Source organism: Fundulus heteroclitus, chromosome 21 (genome assembly GCF_011125445.2).
Source record: "Fundulus heteroclitus isolate FHET01 chromosome 21, MU-UCD_Fhet_4.1, whole genome shotgun sequence".
NCBI lineage: Eukaryota > Metazoa > Chordata > Actinopteri > Cyprinodontiformes > Fundulidae > Fundulus > Fundulus heteroclitus.
The window spans coordinates 37,212,454-37,229,482 of NC_046381.1; the positions used below are offsets into that span (position 1 = coordinate 37,212,454).

General features: G+C 41.9%; 1 protein-coding gene across 1 annotated transcript in view; it reads right to left on the bottom strand.

The window, feature by feature from the left end:
- Nucleotides 1-17,029, bottom strand: part of LOC118556921 (B-cell receptor CD22-like) — a 57,559-nt gene that overhangs the window by 2,208 nt on the left and 38,322 nt on the right. The window lies entirely within an intron of this gene.

Below are 17,029 nucleotides of genomic sequence, written 5' to 3' on the forward strand. Positions count from 1 at the left end.
GTTTCAAACTTACTTTTAACAAATTCAACATGAGGCTCAATCGAAAATTACAGCATAAAAACTGTTCACAAACGTCCCTAATACACTTCAACATAGCTAATCCCTAATTTCTAAGCATATTTGCATATTGACAAACCTGAAAAAAGGAGAGGGATGAGGACACGGCCTGTCAATATTGAGGGTTGTCACTACCCAAACCGTACCGGTAGCACAATCCGTACCATCAGCTCATTTGCGCAAGCGCGAACAGAATAACTTCCGGGTCGCCAAAAAAATAATGTAATTATGGTACTGAATGTCAGGATGCAGCTTGTAGGCTGCATGCTGAGCCTCCCTTCCTCTTTCTCTTCCCTGCGCAGCCTGATTGGTTCCACCTGTCAGGCTGCAATTATCTCTGATCTGTTGCCACCTGTGTTCACCTCTATTTATTCTCACCTCATTCTGTTCTCGTTGCCGGTCCGTAGTGTTCTTCTCCTGCTCAGTTTCTGCCAGAACCCTGTGTCAGCTCAGTTTTTTGTTTCGGTCAGCCAGAAGACTTCACTTCAGCTTTATTCCAGCCAGCCTCAACCCAAGACACTGTTCCGTCCTGCTCTCAAGTTCTCAACTCCTGTGTTCCGTCCTGGTCTCAAGTGCTCTGCCCTGGTCTCAAGTCCTTGGCTCTGGTGTTTCGTCCTGATCTCAAGTTCTGGGCTCCTGTGTTTCATTCCTGGTCTCTAGTGCTCCGCCCTGGTACCAAGTCTTCGGCTCCGGTGTTCCTTCCTGGTCAGTCTCCCCGCACTCCTCCTGTCGGCCAGCTTCTGCACCCTACATCTCCGTCAGTAAAAAGACTCTGGTTCCTCTTAATAGTAATACATTTTTTGTGTGCGTGCTGTGTCCGGGTTCATCCTTAGACAAATCATGACATTACGAACCGGCCAAAAGGATGAACCCGAGCACGCACAGAGCTTGGTGCAGAAGCTGGCAGGATCTGCTCCGCCTCTGCTCGGGGACTTCATGGATGCCCCGCCTCTGGTCCGTCTCGCCTGGGACGCTGTGTTGCGGCGCCCTGCCTCTGACTGTGTTTCCCAGGATCGCTCTCCGCGAGGCCCGCCTCTGACGCTGCCCAGCATTTTAAGACGCCGCTTCTAGCCGTCGCTGCCCAGCGTAACTGTTGCCGCTGCCCAGCATGTTAGACTATGCTGCCCAGCGCTTTCTAGTTTCTGTTTTTGTTTTGAGTTATTTTGGTCCTTTTGTTTTGAGTTACAAAACGTTTCTTGTTCTTGAGTATTTCATCGCTTCTTAGATTTCTTAGAATTCTTAGTGTCGATCTAGTTTTTGCGTTCTAGTTCTGCCTGGCTTTAGTTCCCACTTTGGAGTATTTGAATTTCTATTTAGCTTTTGGTTTTTTGTTTTCAGCTCAGTTCTAGTGCTCTAGGTTAGCTTTAGTCTTCCCAGTTTTTCTTTGAGTTCCAGTTTTTTACTTAGACTTCCTGTTTTGCTTTTGTGTTCTTATTTCTAGCCTATTTATCTAGTTTTTCATTAGTCTAGTTGTACCTGCCCTCATTTCCCTGTTTTTTCTTTATTTTCTAGTTTCTAGTTCTAGCCTTATTGTTTGGCTCCCTTCCTAGTTTTCTGGTTTTGTTTTGATTTTCTAGTCTAGCCCTGTAGTTCCTGTTTGGCCCTGTAGTTCCTGTGGTTCCTGTCTAGTCCTGTATTAGTATTTTAGTCCCTGTCTAATTTGGTAGTTCTGGTCTTAGTTCTGTATTTGCTTTTCTAAGTTTTGTTTGTTTTATCCCCTTAGTGTCTATGTGTCTGGGTTCCTGTGCCGTCTGGGTTCCTGCGCTGTTTGGGTTCCTGCGCTGTTTGGGATCCTGCACTGTCTGGGTTCCTGTGCCGCATGGGTTCCTGCGTTGGATGGGTTCCAGCGCTCTTAAAGGTCCCTGCACTCTTAAAGGTCCCTGCGCTCTTAAAGGTCCCTGCGCTCTTAACGTCCCTGCGCTCTTAACATCCCTACGCTTTACTTCTCCTGCTTTTTTTATTTTAGTTTTGCCCTGTTTAGGTTAGTCTATTCCTCTCTAGCCTTCCGTAGTTTTCGTTTTTGTTTTGTCTTCCCCTGGTGTCTCTGCTCTGTTCCCCTATTTTCCCGTTTTTCCTGTTGTGTAGTCGCCAGAGTTCTACGGCACTCGTGCCGCTGTCTGTGGCTTCTGGTGCGCCTGGCCTGTTGCCGGCTAGCCCTTTGTTCTTGTTCCCTGGCGTGTTAGGACGCCCTCAGCCTCCTAGTGTTTAGTTTTCGTGTTTCCCGGTGTGTTAGGACGCCATCTGACCCATGTAGATTTCGTGTTCCCAGCGAGTTAGGACGCCTTCTGACTCCTAGTGTTTCGTTTTCTTGTTCCCGGCGTGTTAGGACGCCCTCTGATTCCTGGTGTTTTAGAAATTCCCTCACGCCCCGGGTGGTTTCTTCCCTTGCGCCCCGGCGTTTCCCTCACGCCCCAGCGAAGTTCTCCCTTGCCCCGCGACGTTTCCCTCACGCCCTGGCGATCTCTTCCCTTGGGCCCCGGCGTTTCCCTCACGCCCCGGCGGGGTTATCCCTGGCGTCTCTGTTTTACTAGTAGTGCTCCAGCGTTTCCGTACGCCCGTTCCTTCCCCCTGGCGTTTCCGTACGCCCGTTCTCTCCCCTGGCATTTCTGTACGCTAGTTGTGCTCCAGCGTTTCCGTACGCTGTTGAGCCCTAGCGTATCAGTCCACCTGTCCTTCCCTCTGGCATTCCCGTACGCCCGGTCCTTTCCCTTTGGCGTTTCCGTACGCCCGTTCCTTTCTCTTGGCGTTTCCGTACGCCCGGTCCTTTTCCTTGGCGTTTCCGTACGCCCATTCCTTTCCCTTGGCGTTTCCGTACGCCCGTTCCTTCCCCCTGGCGTTTCCGTACGCCCGTTCTCTCCCCTGGCGTTTCTGTACGCTAGTTGTGCTCCAGCGTTTCCGTACGCTGTTGAGCCCTAGCATATCAGTCCATCTGTCCTTCCCTTGGCGTTTCCGTACGCCCGTTCCTTCCCCCTGGCGTTTCCGTACACCCGTTCCTTCCCCCTGGCGTTTCCGTACACCCGGTCCTTCCCCTACCGTTTCCGTATGCCCGGTCCTTCCCCTTGGCGTTTCCGTATGCCCGTTCCTTCCCCCTGGCGTTTCCGTACGCCCGTTCTCTCCCCTGGCGTTTCTGTACGCTAGTTGTGCTCCAGCGTTTCCGTACGCTGTTGAGCCCTAGCATATCAGTCCACCTGTCCTTCCCTTGGCGTTTCCGTACGCCCGTTCCTTCCCCCTGGCGTTTCCGTACACCTGTTCCTTCCCCCTGGCGTTTCCGTACACCCGGTCCTTCCCCTGCCGTTTCCGTACGCCCGGTCCTTCCCCTGCCGTTTTCGTACGCCCAGTCCTTCCCCCTGGCATTTCCATATGCCTGCACCTTCCCCCTGGTGTTTCCGTATGCCCGCACCTTCCCCCTGGTGTTTCCGTACGCCCGTTCCTTCCCCCTGGTGTTTCCGTACGACCGTTCCTTCCCCCTGGCGTTTCCGTACGACCGTTCCTTCCCCCTGGCGTTTCCGTGCACCCGTTTCTTCCTTTTGCCGCTGTCGTGCGCCCATTCCTCCCTTTGACGCTGTCATGCGCACCTTCTTTCCCCTGGCGCTGTCGAACGCCTGTGGCACAGTGGCACACCTGGGAAAGGTGTGCCACTGTGCGGCACACCTTTCCCAGGTGTGCCGCACAGTGGTTGTGCTCCAGCGTGTGCCTGCTTTGGTTCCTCCGTGTTCTCTAGCCCCTTTGGTTCCCCATTGTTCCCTAGTCCTTTGGTCCTCCGTGTTCTCTAGTCCTTTGGTTCTCCGTGTTCTTTGACCTTTGGTTCTCCGTGTTCGCTGGCCCTTTGGTCCCTCAGTGTTCAGTTTGACTCCTCCGTCCTGGTCTCAAGTCTTCGGCTCTGGTGTTCCGTCCTGGTCTCAAGTTCTCGGCTCCTGTGTTTTGTCCTGGTCTCAAGTGCTCCACCCTGGTCTCAAGTTTTCGGCTCCGGTGTTCCTTCCTGGTCAGTCTCCCCGCACTCCTCCTGTCGGCCAGCTTCTGCACCCTACATCTCCGTCAGTAAAAAGACTCTGGTTCCTCTTGTCATCAATCATCCATCCTGTTCAATAAACTCACTTTAAGAACCAGCTCTGTGTGTGCGTGCTGTGTCCGGGTTCATCCTTAGACAAATCATGACACTGAAAATACTTATTTCTATACTTAAATCATTAAATAATGCTAAACTATATCGTAAATAAAATATTGAAGACTTTTCTGAAAGAAATTGATACGTTTTACATCCTCTCCATTGTATTGCTTGACGTCATCATCGGATATGCTCAGAAGTCGGGGAAGATATCATTGTGTAACGTTTATCTGTATTGTCTGAATGCACTCTGTTAGTTTTATGGCTTGTTCAAACAGGACTGGAAAAAATATTTCATCCTTCCTTCGTTACACAAATAATCTAAAAATAATAATCTAAATGTATATTTTATTAGAAAGTTAAAATTATCGATTGAGATTTTAGCTCCCTCTGGTGTACACATCATAAACTAGAGAAGACCTCGGCCGTTTCTTAATTCACGAGAACGCGAGTCCGTACTCGCGTTCCGTACTTGCATTCTCATCAAGCCCGGTCTTGGCAAGAACACAGGAAGATCGGACTTGACGAGAACGCAAGCACGCAGCACGTATTGTGTACTGGAACAGAAGTATACTCGTGTACTTGTGACGTCATCACACCCACAGTTCTTGAGCATTTCTTTAACATTCAAAACTATTTATACACTACACCATCATATCTTACTGAAAACGTTGTTTTTTTTATTAAGTCTAAAAAAATATCTAAAAAAAATTGCAGAACTGTGGGTATAAAACCAGCAATAGCGGGAATTTATTTGTTGGGAATTGTAATTGTTGTAGTTGGAGAGGCGATTGAATCTTTTTTTTAAATCAGCACTTTGTAGAAGCAAAATGAGCAATATTGCTGTTGCTTCGGTCGTTGGTCAGCTTTACCAGCAGGCTGAAGAGGAGGTGGCACAATCAAGGAGGCAAATCCGAGCAAGGAGAAGATTGATGCGGCAGAGGAGGCTCAGAAGGCAGACTTTGCTCACCCATCTATTGCCAACTGGTAGGCATTTTAAGATTGACAGCCTATTTCCTACTTTTATCTTTAAAAAAAACATTGAGGATGGTATTAAAAACGTGATCAGGTTGAAATTGTGACTATTTTTCTATAAATAATTAAAATAAAGACCTAATTTTAGCATTAGAAACAGTATGACAGTAAAGTTAAGCTACTTTATTACACCTACTGACCTTCACAGCATTGATCATTAAGAAAGGGAAAAAAACATATTTTTATGTCTGCCCACCTTTACAGTGATTAATCTATATATTATGTGCAGTTAGTTTAGCTCATTTTTCAGTGAAATGGTAAAAATACCAGAGACGGGAAGCCATTTGTTAAATTTACTATACATTTTACCTTTTCTTTCTTGAGAACTATAATAATCTGCATGTTAAGCATTTATAGTTTTATGCTGTGAAAAGGTGACAATTGAAAAAAACAATTATGGTGACATTTGGCATTTTTTATTTACAGGAAGAAACAGAAACAAAATATGTGAGGATAAACACCTCTGTGCCAATCCTCCAAATATTTTTTAAAGAAGGGGACCTGAAACCAGCCTTCTAGCTAAACAGGACCACCATCGTCCTCCTCCTTCAGCTGCTGCCCATCCAGAAGGCCCATGGATGGCCACAGGAGATAGAGGTGCTGGTGACCCTCTACTGGCTGGCCTGTGGTGCATCCTATAGGGAAACAGCTTTCCAGTAAGAGGTCTTACCTTTATGTCCTTAAATAGAGCCAACAATGACACACAATTTATACATAGATTATATTAATTGGACAGAAGATTAAGACATATCAGCATATTACCTAAATTACAAGTTCATTTTATATTTGGTACAGTCCAGGTGGAGGCACACTACAACAGGCACCACGCCAAGGCAAGAAACATCATTGGGCATGCCTTTGGTGGTCTGAAGACACAGTGGTGTTCCATCTTCTTAAGGGCGCTGGAGGTCCGCCTGACGTTTTCCCCAAAAGTAATCACCCTCTGCGGCATCCTCCACAATATTTGTATAAAGGCAGGGGACCAGCTGGACTTGTAGGATGAGGAGGTCGACCCAGTGGAGGACAGCCATCCGGCGGCTGAAGACAGGGAGCAGCTCCAGTTGGCTGCATGTTTAAGTTGACATGACTACATCTGACCTAACCTAGATCAGTTGGAGTCATGTTCACATGCTGCTTCATTTGATTTTTTTCACCACCTGTAAAAATACATTAAATAATCAGTAAATTAATTTCCATTCCAACTATTTTTAATTGTAAGTTTATAGGCGTTGTCTATTTGTATAAGATCTTAATAGGAGTTATTTCTTTGTTTTAAACCATGTTAGTAACTGTTAATTTGTTGAATATATTACACCTTCATTCTGTTCCAAAGATAAAACATTTGTATAAAATAAATGTCTGTTATTATATACTATTATTATTATTGTTTTCTTTCCCTCTTTCTCCTCTCAATTATTTGTGTCCTGACTCAGAAGAAACTCAGATAGGAAAACATTTGTAGATTTTATTTATTTATTAATTTTATATGCAAAAAAGCAACACGCGTCAGTCAGATAAACACAAAACAAATAAACTATAACCAGCGGTACTATGCACACCACTTGGCCGACAGAAGTGTACTAAAAACGGTCTAACATCAGCCCTGGCTGCGGTTTCCCTCGGAGGTCTGCGGGTCACTCTGCTCCGCTCAACGTCTGACTTTTTATTAAAATTACGCACTAACTCTGTAAACGGGCCAAATAGGGAAGCTTAAAAGTATAATGTTCTCGCCTCAAACGATTTGAAAACGTACTTTTGAACTACAACAGCAGCAGAAAAGGGAGTTTTTAACTTACCGCTGTGAGCTCTGTTTGCGCTGTCTCAAATCAAGCTGCAGCCGCGGTGCATTCTGGGCAAGCAGTCAGTCTGAAGAACGCACAAGTCTGCTCTGATGCATGCTCGATAAAGAGGGGGGATAACATCCGGGGATTCGTTGCGTTCTCGGTTTGGCGTTCTCGGCAATTGAAACAGTGCTCGGTCTGAGGCTGATGACGTGTCACGAGCACACGAGACCGCTCAAGAACGCATATTGAGAAACGGCCACAGATCTTGCAGCAATGAAGGAAAACGCAAGGCAAGACACCTAGACCAGAACCCGCCTTCGCCCCTTGCTGGCATGTGGTGGACATTACAAAAATAAATTACAAGAATTTGTATTCAAAATAACAGAATTATTCTCTTTTTACTATTATATTTTCTTTCTATATGAACACAAAATGTGACACTTTTGTGGTCGTCACACAGGCAGTCTTTGTAGTTGTTCTGTAATGTGGCTTTTAGGCCACATTACAGAACAACTGCAAATTGTATCCCCAATATTGGGATAATCCCGGAACAAATGTCTCATTCTTATGAATCCGTGTTGATTTCACAATACTAAAATCATGTATGATTTCTAAATCATATACATAATGTTTTGCTGTAGATAAAAAAGCACTAAGTGCTAAGATGCTACATTTGTGAATTACTGTAATGTTTGAAAATATGACCCAACTTTTAGTTTACATTTAAAAAATCATAAAAACAAATCAAGCCCAAACCTAAAGTTCTTCCATGGCAAGTCAGTTTAGTCTAAATGTTTTCATATCTGTGGTACTTTTAGTAATCTTTTCCTTTTGCCAAAATGCTTTTTCTGACTGGAAGTAGTATTAAAGATTTAACGTGGTTTAACCAGAGTCCTGACTTTAATCTAACAGAGAATCTGTGGAGGGAGCTAAAACTTTCTTACCTCTTACTTTTATCTGAACAGGCTCACAAAGAGCTGTTGCCATAAACGGCCAGTTCTGAATTCTGAGGAGGTATTTGCCTGTATGACTTGTTTTTAAGTTAGGAAACAGAGTGGTGCAGTTTTCCTCTTTCAGGTTTCCGATCATTTTCAGTGAGTAGGTGTTAACTGAGCCACTGCTGTTAAAAATAGCAGAATCTATATGGGTGCTGTTTCTCAACCAAATTCCATAAATATCTCTGGTCTTGTCATATGTGGAATCCGTTGAATTAAAGCTGCATGGCAGTAGCAAACAAGTTCCACTCAGTGCTTCAATCTGCCCAGGTGTGTCAGCAAAGAGGATCGGATTGGGACAATCAGCCAAAGCACCTGTAAAAACAGACCAATGAACATATTGTGCAGCAAAATCAGCTGCAGCATGTTACACATTGAGCGTTTGAACAATATCTGGTGTTATGGAAATATATAATCAGATTTGGATTAATCATGTATTTTTCTTAAAGCAGTAAGAGTTAGTAAGTAGTAAGTTCTGATTACTAAACTGTGTGGCTTGGACTCTACATGGGATGGGGGTTTTCCAGGGTCACTAACAGGCAATAAATTCATCCAACTGTCTTGATACTAGGCAAAGTGGGAGTCACATGAGGTTTTATAAGGTACCCGTCAAGGAGGTTGATGGTAAAAGCTTTGTTATTGTTCTTGATGCTTATGGTGGTAAACTCTTAGAGCACCTGGCAACATATATGAAGAATCTGGGGCCCTGTTTGATATCGGAATGTGGATCTGTTTTGCTTGTAAGAACACAAGCATAGATAAAATGAGTGTGTATGCAGTCCAACCCCCCCCCCCCCCCCCCCCAACATCTATTAGCAGTGTGCCCCTGGGCGTGGTCCGGCAGACATAACTTGCAACCTGCATGGAAGGGCCGACTTCGGGTTACATTACATGAGCTTTATGATAACGTTGTAAGTGTTTGTCTCCCCTTGGAATTACAATTGTAATAAATATATGTATATTTCAAGTCTTTTGTCTCTGATAATTGTTTTCTTCCTTTGCTGCCAAATCTACGAAATGGATGAGGCGGACTAAAAATTATTCATAGGATGTCTCTGAATGAAAGGAAGTGAACAAACGGCTCACCTGGAAGACAGAAGACACTCAGTAACATGTTGACTGCCAACACGCTCTCACACAGAGCTGCCATCAGATTCAGGCGGTCCTTCTTTATCTCAGAAAGGAAACTAAACATTTAGGTGATTTATTAAAGTAGGTCTGAAATTAGAGGTTTAGCTCATAGCAAAGCAGCTTTGAAAGCACTCTACACACTTTTTGACAAAATGTATAGATGAATAAACATGCTGAAATATTTGGTTAAATAACCAGAATGAACAATTTAAACTTACCAGGATTTCTGCAGCTGAAACTAAAACACTTTAGTCTTAAAACCGGTTGATGTGTTAAGATGAGTTGATCAGCAGCAGAATAAACAGCCACCTTCTCTGTGAACAGACGTGTTCATTAAAGGAGTCTCCATCCTTCCTGCTCGGTGAAAGAAGAAGTCCGCTTTTTTCTTAATTTTAACATCATGTTGTCATCATATGAGGTATGGTAACACACAGCTGAGAACCATTTACTGAATATAATGATAACTGGTTATTTGTTATTTCTTAGTTAAATGTATCCATGATAGTTAATAAGCTTCATCAATGAAGAGGAAAATACAAAACAAAATATTGAAAACAGAAAAAGTTGTTATTCACCATGTGAGGACATGTTTTATTACACAAAAAACTTTCCTTGTGAGCTTCCTGCAGAACTGATTAAGCCACTTTTTTACTTCAACTTCTCTTTTTTTTTCCAGCACTATGTGCAGCCATCAAATCACAAATCTAAAATGGATAAAAAGGTTTTTAAACTTTCTGCTCCTGCTTTGTGGAATAAAAAGTGAAATCATTTAAAACTGCCATTTCATATAACCTTGAGGGAATCTAAATTAATTTTAAAGGACAGAGACATTAACTCACTTGGTTCTTTTAACTGTCTAAATGTTTAATACCTTGTGATAAATCCAGGTTATTGTTTTTCTCTTGTAAAGTGAAGTTGTAGTAGTTGTAGTAGTTTTTGAAGGCATTGTTCAAATCAACAGAGCAGAAAGCAACCAATGTAAGTCTTTTTTTCTGATCCCAAACAGCTTGACAAGCTGCAATCAATGTACCAAGACAGTTGTAGACTGTTAAGTTACAAACTGGCCTGTACAACAGCGTATTTCACAACTTTGTGGTATTGCTCTAAACAGAGAGTACATCAGTTAAATGTAGATGAAGATGGGCTATTCTTCATGTTGTCTCTACGCCAACTGCACACAGCTGGGTTTTTCCATTTATGAATGAAGGTATGTTAACCTGGGCTCAACACATACCAACAAATAAGACAAATAAGAAATAAGACCTAAGTGGTTTTGGGAGAATGTTTTTCATGCAATCCCCTGAAAAGCGGAAGAGCAAAGTAAGACGGTCTTGCACATATGTAGTGTTGTAATTGAATTATTGGCCTAATTCTGCTTCGCTAATAAAGACCCATTTTTCCCCCGGTTTAAGATTTGACAATAAATGAGGAAAGCATTGATCAGAGGTAAAACATTGTAATATGCATATTTAATTCATAGAAATTAAATATTGAGACAGAGTTTACATTACCAATCAAGATGATGGAGAAGTTTGTCTGAAGTAAGTTTTGGAAAAACATTCTTTTTATCAACTTTAGAGCTCCTCCTGCAAAGCTCAGGGGGAGGATGGTTGATCCCCTCTCCTTCTGACCCCCCCCCCCCCCCCCTCCTTCGCAATATTGTTTTTTTTAATATGTTCGTTAATGCTGTAGGAGGAAATGCAAAAGCAAAAAGTCCTTTTTTGTCCCACGATGGGGAAATTCAGGTGTGACATTGGCAAAAACACGTAGACATGTCAACAACTAGATTGTATAGAGTTTCTATCAAGTTTAATTAAATGCAGATAAAATATTGAATTATAAATCTGTTAAACTTAAATCAAATCAACATAAACTTATCAAACAATCTGCAGCTAAACAGTTTGGATCTAAAAACAAACAAAAACTCAAATTTTCAGTTGACCAGCAGCAGATCAGATGCCTTCTCTGTTTCAGAATAAATGTGATAGATTAGTTAATCTCACCTTTTGATCATGATATTAGTATCATGGTGATTTGGAAAACAAATAACCCCAAGTGGTGTGCTATTTGTTGAACAGCCGATTTAATATTCAGAAATATAAACAAATATGAAGAACATGTTTAAGTATAAATGGCTTTGTGGGTTTCCAGGTTGCTGTCTGAGATTTGGATGCTTGTTTTCACGACAGAAATCAGTGCACTGAACTTATGTATGAGAAGTGGTGTCTCTGGCATGATAAGTTAAGCGGGGCACAAAAACTCAACACCTATTAGCAGCAACCAATTTTTTTGTGATGCGTACAACCTGACTTTTATAAATTTTAAATTAAACAGATAAATTAGCATTAACCAACACACTAGAAAATCCATTTTATATAAGATAAATGTAATTAAATCTTTAGACATAAAATTACAAATATAGGCTCACTCATATTGTTCATTTATTGAACAGAAAATATTCACATCAATCCTTCAATGAGTCAGCAAGGACAACCAATCAGTGGCGGCTGGTGAAAAAAAAATCTTGATGGGGCTGGCCAATAGATTTCCCTTCCTAACCCAGTACATGCATTCAAATTAAAAGTCGGAAAATTACTACCATTCCACATTAAGCATTTAATTAATAAAAAAAACTTTGTTCACAAAGGATTATTTTGGTGTTTTTGTCTTATTAATCCTTTTCACAGACTCATGCCAGAGGGTTTGCATACATTGTACATGTACCTATATTATTACGAAACAAACGTTTACGTCTTGACTTAAGTATATATACAAATTTTTTATTTATATAATTATTTAAGTAGAACAATGACTAGTGCAAAATTAAGTTGTATTTACTGGAGATGAAGTGTAGACTGCAAATTCTGTCGTGGTATGATGGCTCCCACAGTCGATTGGGATTGTCTGCCTGCATCCTTTTCATTGAAATTATCCATTTCTTTTGTCTTTCTTTGTCCTTTTGGTAAACAATAGAAACGTACATCTGACGATTTGGAATGCCTCTGTGTGCAACCGGGAGCACAACAAGTCATAGGCATTATTTAGATTCCAAAAACTAACTAAAAATATGCTCTAATTCACCCATTTTTTCATGGTAGCAGACGAGAACAGTACTGTAAACTAAAAGTATGCTCTAAAAGTAGGCGAGAACAGAACTGTTTTTGCCTACCAGCTTGACCCGGATGTAGCGCGGATGTAGCTCGTGACGTCACGTGTAAACTGGTCTATACCATAGACATAATATACATAGACGCCCCGTCGTCGGGTGAGAGGCGTGCCGACAGAGCGGCCATTTTAGGTCAGACCAAGCTGCGCTCAGAGAGAATACACGTCAATTAGGCCGTGGGCCAGAATCTGTAGGATGACTTTTCATATGAACTGTCAGGGGGCAACTTTCTTCCACCGGGATAAGTTGCTACACATAGCAGTAATCTCAAAACACCAATGTTCCCACGTTTTCACTTGCACATTAGTAAGTTATTGCTGATAAAAAATCTAAACTGTTGCGCTCCGGTCCAAGAGGTCACATTATTCGATTTTTGCTGCTCAGCCAGCAGAATATATAAATATATAACTGAGTGTATATATCTCATCCAGTTTGACTTCAGTTTAAATTGTTTTGGTTCTAAATAAATATGTGTAATCTAACTGAAAGGTCACCAGCATTGTAAACATATGATAAAATGAGATCTGAGCTGCCTCCTATTCATTTTGACAGCAGCTGTCTGATCTGTGGTCGACCCAAGATGGCCGCCCTGTAGGCACGTCAACCTAGCGGCCGGCAGCGTCCAATGGGACGTCTACCACTAAGCTATATTATACACTGCATTATGTATAATATAGCTCAGTGGCGTTTACGTATATAATGTCTATGGCATGGGTCTTCAATGTTTTCCAGGCCAAGGACCCCCAAACTGATGGCGAGATGGAGCGGGGACCCCCTAATTATATATATTGTATAAAATTGTGTTACATCAAACTGGTCCTATAGTGCCATGTGTAAATGTACCTTGTTATTGTGCATTCAATACTAAGATACTCAAATAATACACAGGTTCATATATTCATGTTTTTATTTTAAACATGTGCGAGGCACAGTGAGTAGGGTGGCCATGCCACTGCCATTTATAAACATAACATAACACAATAAACTGATACCTGCCAAGATCATCAATGTCTGTCAATTGCATGCAATCATGCATAAAAGCTATTTAAATGGACATTTTTAAAACATAAATGTGAAAAGGAAAATAAGTGATGCTTGTTAGTGCCACTGGCATGCACAAACATACCTGTTATATTGCATACAATACTGAACTATTAACATAACTGACAGATTCATGTTTTAATTTTAATTTATTTATTTATTTATTTATTTTTAATTCAACCAAAACTTTCGCGACCCCCATGCAGTACCTCCGCGGACCCCCTGTTATAGACCCCTGGTCTATGGTGACAAGCTCCAGCTCAGAGTGGCACTTCCGGTGGTCGCGGCACCTAGTAGTGACAATTGCAGTGGCACTTCCACTGGCATGAGCCTACCAATATATATATATATATATATATATATATATATATATATATATATATATATATATATATATATATATATATATATATATATGTGTTGCCCTGCGACAGACTGGCAACCTGTCCAGGGTCTACCCCGCCTCTCGCCCAGTGAACGCTGGAGATAGGCACCAGCAACCCCCGCAACCCCATGAGGGATTAAGCGGTTTGGAAAATGGATGGATGGATGGATATATATATATATATATATATATATATATATATATATATATATATATATATATATATATATATATATATATATATATATATATATATATATATATATATATATATTTATATATATATATATATACATATATGTATATATATATATCCCTCTTGCCATTGATCAGCATTGCTTCTATGAAAACAGCGGCGGCTGGCATTGGATGTTGGAGGCTTTTACAACAGGTCTGGCATCTTGGTGGCATCCTGGCATCCTACGGTCTTATCGTGGCATCTTCGTGGCACCTAACGCCCACAGACTTCTAAGTGTGCCAGCGTCTAAGTGATGTTTATATATCACCAAATTTGTTTTTCTTATCACGAGTTAAACCACTCATACAGTAACCTTATAACTTTTCTATTAAATTGCTTCAAAATGTTTGTTAAATTTTGTGAATTTAACATATAAATAATTGAAAGAAAATATGTAATTAAATATATAATATATAATATAATAACCCCAAAATCAAAGCATTTTCCCACAAACAGCAACAAAAGGGCAGTCTGCCGGCTTAGTGACACCTTGTGGCGGCTGGTGAAAGTTCCACAAGCTTTTATTTGAAATAATATAAATAAAACATAATTATTTGGAAGTAGTTATAGACTAACAGGCATCTATAACAAATCATTTGCCCACACACAGCAACAGGAATGCAGCAACAGCCATGACATCTTCTTGGTAGGCGCATGCCAGTGAAAGTGTCACTGCAATTGTCACTACTAGGTGCCGCTGCCACCACAAGTGCCACTATTAGCTTCCGCAACCACTGGAAGTGCCACTGCCGCTGCCACAGGAAGTGCCACTAGTAGCTGCTGCTGCCACAAATTAAGCCTGCTGTCTCTCAAAATTTTAGCACCTCCTGCTATTTACTTGTGAGCAGAAAAAAATCATCAAATTCTCTTTTGCCATTAGTGAAACCAAAACGTCTTTAAAGAAAAAGTAATCTCGAAAGAGTCATTTCATCTTCAGCATAGAAATACTCTGTCTCCTGCTCTCCAATGTCGTAGACTTGGGGGGAGGAAACTTCAAGATTGCTCTGGGGGAAATTTATATTTCCATCATGGAGTTTTTCCTTCAATTTATTGGCTGACATGTGAACATTGAATTCAAAAAGCCTCCAAACCGTCAAGCATCACCAGCTCACCGCTACTGTCAGAGGTAAGAAGGACCAAGGACAGAAGGTCAAAATACCATCCTGCCTGGTGAGCTACTTCCAAAGCTGTCAAGCTGGAGCAAACCCCATCAGAGCCCAGCTTAGTCTCCATCTCCCCCGGTCCAACACTTCACCAGCAGGGAACCCACCACATGGACATGGACATGGCCTGAGCCCATACACAACATCATACAAATGGGGTCACATGGGCTAGAGGCCCCCTGGTCACCTGCAGCACATTTAGTCCACCCTAAACCTGTGTGGGTGAAGAGCAGACAGCAAAGAGCACGATGCAACAGCAGCTATGGCCAGCTTCCCTCTATCTTCGTCCCTGGTGTATCCATGTGTGTCTGTGTTAATGTGAATTGTTGCTATAAATACATGTGTGTATGTCTGCAGTTAATTTAAATTGGGGCTAGATTTGATGACAGCAGACTCTCCCCCACCAGAACCCCAAACCCCTTAATGTCTCTATGTATAAAAAATGAGGTACAGGATAGAGCCAAGCAAAGTGGAGGTGGAGCAGTGTGTAGAGAACTGGTAGCTTTATTAATAATAGTTTGACATATATATAAAAAAAAATCCCGTTTACAGAATTTCAGCGAACAAAAATGGCATTTGGAACCAAAAACAAACAAAAAAACAGCAGGATGATACCATGATCACCATTATGAAACATGAACAGGTTATAAATAAAACATTGAAGATGGACCAGTTGGAATAAAATGGAAGAGCATTTAAGCAGAGGAAGATAATCACAAAATCAAAGACATGTACTAATTGACAAATAAGGAACAAAAAAGAGGAACAAACACTTAGTCACTTGATCAAAATGTTTAGTGGAAAAGCTGCTACACACAAAAATATTTCCCCAACAAAAGTTTGCAGAGACATAATCTTAAAATCGCCACACATAACAGAGAAACAAGAGAAATGCTCATAAATCAAGGAAAATTATAAATTGCATTGTACAGATAAATTGGCTTGACCCTTTTCTGATCTGTGACATGGCCAAACCTTAACACTACCAGGCCACCTTACTAACACTTCTTGTTATAGATGCTGTTACTGAGGAAAGAAAACTCAAAAACTGGCTAATTTCAGTATTACTGAGGTAAATAACAAACAGGCTGAAATCGGAGGCAACTGGACGATCGTTCAGTATTTTTTTCTGAAAACGTTTCAACATCTACCCAAGAGTCTTTGTCAATTCTGGCAGCTCACACTTGAGCAACCTGTAGTTGGAGCACTGCTGCATGGGCGTATTCCAAGTCAGATGCAAATCAACGACCCATCTGTCACTGTCCTGGGTCATTGGAGGCTATTGCTTGGTGTGAGTGGAGTATGTGCTTAAAATAGCAGCTGCAATGCTGTCTTATTGCTAGCAGTTTGGTGCAGATATTATTAATCTTCTCTGTTTTAGCTTCCCGGTGTGCCTGTCAGTCAGCCTCTGTTTGCCCACCCCTCACACTACAGGCATGGACCCTGAATGTACAAATCAAAGGGAATCATGGCACAACTGGGAAGTCTAGCCTGAACGTGAAGCTTCTATAGAGTTCCTCCAGAACTGTCGTGAAATGACTGTGATGCTCCAATAGTGATTTTGTACTGAGTCTGTTTTCTGTGTTTCAGAGACTGACGCTCCACATGGTGCCAGGGGTGACCCCCAGTGGTGGTGTGTTGTCTAGTGTGTTTTTGGAGCTCCCACCCTTCTTTTGTTTGCTGTGTTTTGAAGTGTATAGGCGGGTGTCCCTCTTTGTTAACTGGATGTTCTCTCCTCTTCCCTCACAACTTCCCCACTGTTAAGCCTCACCTTCCCTGATCTTAAATTAAAGAAGCATAGCACAAGTTCCAGGATTTTTGCTGACGTCTGCCCCCTCTGGCGTCAAGTTGCAGTAACACCAGTGTGGTGCACGCGTATGGGAGAAGAGGAAAAAAAGCTAACCGTTAGAACTTCACAGGTTTTTTTTA